Below are 6,000 nucleotides of genomic sequence, written 5' to 3' on the forward strand. Positions count from 1 at the left end.
AAATTTGTGCACATCTTTCTGATTCGTGTCTTCCGGCAGGTCCCCAAATAGATGATGATTCCTTTGTCCTCTTCTGACTTCACGGATCACATTCAGAGCCTGTAGCTTTTGCTGAAATGCCTGGTTTTTGGCTTGAAAAATCTCTGGTGCAACCTCTGGCGTTGGCCAGGAAGAGGGTAGTCACATGTGCTCTTAGACTAACAAACAGCACTGTTCTTCTAAGACCATGGGTAGCAATAATTCAGGGTCAGTGAAAAGGGCATATCTAATAAGAGGACCTGGTCTAGAGGATAAAAAAAAAAAAAAAAAAGAAATAAAGGAAAAAAAAGCAGCTAAAAAACGCTGGCTAGCATGATAGAAGGGGATGGATGTGGAAGCCTGGCTGTGGAGCTGCAGACAAGACACATCAGGGAAAATAAAGTGATGCATGGGGAGGGATTGGGGACTGGGACAGCCTGGGTTTAGCCATGGAGATCATGGCACCTACGAGATCTCAGACAGGTAGGAGGCTGTGACATGCCAGCTTTCAGGCTAGCTGGTCACTGCACATCCTAAGGACCCCAGAAAACTCATTAGGAGGGTCCCCACAGAGTCTATACATAGTGCTGATTTTTGTGCAAGACAAACAGGTAACCCAAGGGTGAGATCTGAGTCCAAATAAAAGACTGGAGCTGACAGAGGTGGTAAACAGTTATTCTTAGTAACCATATTTATTATTAAAAATATCAGTTGGAATGAGAAATGTGAACAGCAAATTTAGAGAAGCATGAATTCCTTTGGCAGGAGCTTTAGAAGCAGCCAGGGTTTTAGTCAGGTTTTTTGAGGTCTGTAATGAGGTGCCAAAAAAAGCACAAACATTCTTCAGAACATTAAAAAAAACCAAAACCTAACAAAACCTCCAGTCAATCACAAAAGGGGAAAAAACAATGTTACCATAAAAAAAAAAAATTGCACGAAGAAAAAAAGAAGGCTCCTAGAGCATTATCCTTAAGTCATGTAAAAATCAAAAAAACACTGTGCAAAAAATAACCTGTCTGCACAGAAACTTGCTTATGCATATGACCGTAGCGTGTGCCTTTGCTTGTAGTAAACACGCCCTTTGCCTTCTGCTGGTGACATGACACTGGCATGTCACAGCTGATTTATAAACGCAATTGGATTTTCAATCTTCAGGTCTAAATTCATTGCAGCAGACCCCATCAGGCAGTGTATCTCTGTTTATCTATAAATACCCGTTACAGTGCTTTCTTGGATAGAGCTGGGTACAGTAGGATGTTGTTTATTTTTACTTGCTTGCAATAAGAGGAAACAGTGTTTGGTATCAGTCGTCATCATGAGCTAAGTGGCTGCAGGGCTCTTTCGAGGACTCTGAACTGCAGAATCAAAAATGCAAGCAATGCTCTGCAGTGAATCCTTCAGGATACGCGAGGACTCACCTTGCAGCGCAGCCGAGGAAGAGGAGGAGTGAGAAAGGCTTAGAAAATACAGCAGATATTCCCAAGCCATGGGCAAGCTGGCTTCAGTGGGAGCTGCCATGTCCATGCACTGAGGCTCCTCAACAGCAGTGGTTTATACAGGGCAGGCTGGGTGAGGGTCTTGGACTCAGGTCCTGCAGGTCCCTGCCAGGCTGGACACTGTAGGTGCACACAGGGAATTCAGGTTAATTTGGTGCCTCCAGCCCCCAGCTCAGGATCACAACGGCCGCAGCCACAGGACACTGCAAGTGGAGCACTGCAGGAACATGCTGAATTGCTCATCCTCAGGTACTCCCTCTGCGAGGAAGGTCTGGCCTTCAGCAAGCTTTCATGGATCAGAAGCAGAGGCCTAGGCATGTAGGCTGAGGGTGGAGAGGCAAACCTACCTCTGGGCTTTCAACCTCTCTGTTGCAAGCCAGGAGCCTGAAAGCTCTGGGACCCCCCATCTCCTACCCTATAAAGGCATTTCCCTTGGAAGCTACTGGGCCTCCAGCTCCAGGCTTGAGCTTGAGATCCAGATATCCTGGAGCAGGTGCTTAGAATCCTGAATAACCTGATGTTGGTTTAGGAAACCTTGGACACCAGGTTCTGGCAGTTCTTCCTGGTCTCAGTGGCGTTTTGCTTCCCAGGATGGAGCCAGCTCACCTCACAACCTGCAAGCCCTGAAATTTCCATCCCACATGGTAAGCTGCAAGCTGCTCAGGTCATCCTTGCTAGAGCTCCTGCAACCAAGGGTAATGAAGCATCAAGTTCATGAGGGGCACCAGTGAGAACCTTGCTCTGCAAAGGTGCCCATAAGAGTCGAGAAGAGACAATCTTTTGCTGTAGGCAATGCTTGACGAGTAGAAAGGGTAAAAACGGCAACGATTTAAAAGTGCTTGAAAAAGGCAGAGCACAAGGAGAAACAAAGCTGGGGAATAGCCCTTCATGGTCCCTGAGCTATTTAAAAGAGGCTTAAAGGGATTTGGTAAAAAAAATGACAAGAGATTAGAAATAAAATCAAATAGCAGCTGCTATGTGTAGCCCTGTGTGACTGGATGAGTGTGAGCATCAGAGATGATCAATATCCAGGCTGGTTTGATTCTGGTAGAGGAAGAAGAGGAGAGAAAGAGAAGGAGAGAGGGGAAGAATTCTGGGGCTGGTGGTGCCTCCAGGACATGGCTGCATGCACGGCTGGGGGGTCCAGTACCAGAGCAGCACCTTGGCTCAGACAGAGGAGCCCAGGCGGTTCCCCTGGCAGTGATAATGAACATGAACCCTATGGGCTCTGGCCATCAAAGCAATGGCATGAAAGGCAGCTCACCTAGACTCTCCTCTTCTGCCTTCGAGGAAGAGGCTTCCCCAACTCCGTGACACAACACCAGCCTACAGGGGGAGGACACCAAACCACTGTTTAGATAAGGAAAGCCTTTATCAAGCAGAAAGGAATTTTTAAGAAGAGCTTCCGCTGGTGCCTCTGTGTTAACAAGACTTTCCCATGAGCGGTGACATTTTATATCTAAATGGTTTCTAATATGATAACATTCCCAGAAAACATATTTGGAAAGAGCCATAGATCCTCTAAGTCTTGCCAGATGGGAAGTAACAGCAATAACTGCCTTGGTCTCAGACAAACTTCAAAGCCTTGGTGTCTTCTTGTCTCTCTCACGCAAAATTGGGAATGTGCACGCAGGAGAGTGTGAAAGCACAGCAGGGGTCTGGTCAGTATAACCACAGAGCTCAGCCCCTCCCCAAGGAATTTCATGTATAGCACAGCATGGCTTGGCAGAGAGATGGTGGGACTGTTCTTCACTCTTGCCCAGTTTTAGTAAGTGATCCTGGACACATGGCTGGGGTCCCACGTCTTGAGAGGAGCCTTTTGGATCATCCAGTGGATACAGGTTTCAAAATCTGGTCCCAAGTGTCTTCTGAGATGGACTCAGCATCGATAGATTTTCCTGGATGATTTCTATGTCACTTTATTCCTCCTGCTCAGAGAAACTGTGAATGCCCCATCCGTGAAAGCATTCAAGGACAGGATGGATGGGGTCCCAAGCAACCTGATCTAGTGAGTGGCATCCTTGCCTATGGCAGAGGGCTTTGAACTAGATGATATTTTAGGTCCCTTACAAACCCAAACCATTCTACAACTCTTTAGGCAACATCCATAACTACATAACCATAATTAAGTGCCCCCACTCAGTGTACTGATGCCATTAGACTTTTTTCTGCTGCCACTAGAAAAGCAGACCTTTCTTGCTTCAAGGTTTGGTCATCAAATTTACAGCTTTTAGAGGAACTCTACTGGAGCTTCAGTGAGGTGATGGGGGAGCTCAGGATGTCTGGAGACCCTCACCTCAGCACCTAGGAATGGTCCTGGTTGTGCTGGGGATTTGATAGGAGAACCAGGCAGCTTCTGCAGGCTTGCAAGCTAGTGAGATGCTATCCAAGATTGGAGCAGGCCAGCCCATAGACTGAAAAGCTCAGCATAGAAAAGCTCAGCAGGCAAGCAGCACACAAACAGCACGCATGGCAAACAAACAAACAAATCCAGCAAAGGCCACACAAGCCAGACAGAAATCACCACCTGGTGCAAAGGGTGCTGGGGCCAGGGGTTTGAGGATGTGGGAGGAGCACATCTGCCTTGTCTGTGGGGAATGGTGAATGTGGCTGGACAGAAATGGGGTGCAGATGGACATGGGCAGCCGCGTGTGGACACTTCTAGCTGGGTGTGTGAGGCAGCTTGGGCATGCAAACATTTTGTGCAGGACATGGCCATCCTCAGCAGTGCACCCTTGGCACAAGCCTCCCTCATGCCTGCTGTACCTGGCCCCAGTTCCCAGCAAAGGGGCAAATAATTTGGCCATTGGATTGAAGAGTGAAGAGGATGAAACTAGCACAGAGCAGCTGAGCTCCAAGCCAAAGCCCCATGTGTGACCCGTTGGAGTGAGGCTGAGCTCAACCCCCTCAATAGGATCAAAGAAGGAAGCTGTTATCCTTATCCAGATCCCAGGGTGTCCCCCCAGTGGTACAGGTGGAGCTTCCCGGGTTGGCTGCGCCCTTCGTACCACTTATCCTGGGAGGTTTCTGGGTGATGGGCACGTGGTGATGGGTGGGACGTGCTGCTTGATCACGTCGCTGGAGTGGGATGCCTGAGAGAGGAGTTCTCTGAGATCACAAAAGCCTTTTCAACACTGGGAAGAGGGGAATTTTCAAAAGCACCCCGAGCGGAGGGAGCGTGTGCTGTTTGGGTGTAGGACTGGATCTCCAGCACGTTCACCTCTGGCGTTTGTTTTGGGCCCATCTCTTCTCCCCAGGGCCTTGGGGCAAGCAGGAGTGCCATAACAGAGAGCCATGAAGAGAGTGGAGCTAGCCAGAGGCAAGGATTTTGTTAGCGTTTGGAGGAGAAAACAGGGAATTTCCACATATGGAAAAATGTTCCTTTAAACTGTGATTATGTAAAAATACAAAGCCACAACTGATAATATCTCTCACTCTGGGGAATGATGGAGAGTGTTTGTTTCTTTAATTGCCTTTAATACTCACAAAAGTTACCAGTTTGCCACCATGGCAAGTGAAGCTCATTTGTTGGATTGCAGCACGCACAACACCAGCTTCCTTTCCACGCTCCTTCAGCAGTGCATTTTGTCCTTGTTACTAAAAGACGGCTTCTAATTTAATATCTGTGCATATTTGATTGCCAGTGCTTTGCCTGAAAATTGCCTGTAGAGGTGCACACTAAAATTAGGTGTGTGATGAGTTTCTAAATGAGGACCCTTGCCTAGTCAAAGGTGGGCTGACTCCTGTTATGTAGGAGCAGAGGCATGAGCCAGGCTCCTACTCCTATGCTGGGTGAGCATCCTGTGTTTTAGATGGCTGCAGATGTTCTTGTTATCCCCCTGAATGGTCCTCATTCTCTTGAATCTCACCCATTTTTTTTGTCTCAAATGTAGCAATTTAACCAGCGCCTGGGTGGAAAAGTATTTCCATTGGTTTTGGATGTGCTGCCTTTGGATTTTCCTTTGATTCCCGTTCAGAAGCTCCCTTCCCTTGGTATGCTTTCATCCCATGCTCTCCTGTATTCCTCCTCGCTAAGGTAAACAGTTTGGGCTGATGTATAAAGGGATGCAGAGGAAATTCACAGTGCGGGCAGGAGCCTGTGAGAGCTGATGTGGGCTGTGCTCCTGTTGCTGCTTTAATTCATCACCACTGGAGCATGTAAAACCAGGACAGTCGCTGGAGCTGCAGCGCATGAATCACCCTTTGAGAGAAACGTGCCCCTGCGTGCTCCAACAAGCTCTCCTTTTCAAAGTGCCATTGTCAAACCTGGCTTGCTAAGAGCGTGGATCCAAAAAGCTCTCACTGCAAAGGTAAATTATACACTGATCCCTGCCTGCAGTTTGGTGCTGTGCCAAAGAGATGCCGAAACCTCCCAGTGAGTCATATAAATCATAACCCCAAAGCCCCGAGGGGGCTGGATTAATACTGGATCAATGTGAACGTGCCACGGCGTTATTTGATCGCTACAATGCTGGTATTGACTGTT

The sequence above is a fragment of the Corvus kubaryi genome, unplaced genomic scaffold (assembly GCF_017639235.1).
Source record: "Corvus kubaryi isolate FWS band 111438036 unplaced genomic scaffold, C.kubaryi_AGA036_p1.0 split1-131, whole genome shotgun sequence".
Taxonomy (NCBI): domain Eukaryota; kingdom Metazoa; phylum Chordata; class Aves; order Passeriformes; family Corvidae; genus Corvus; species Corvus kubaryi.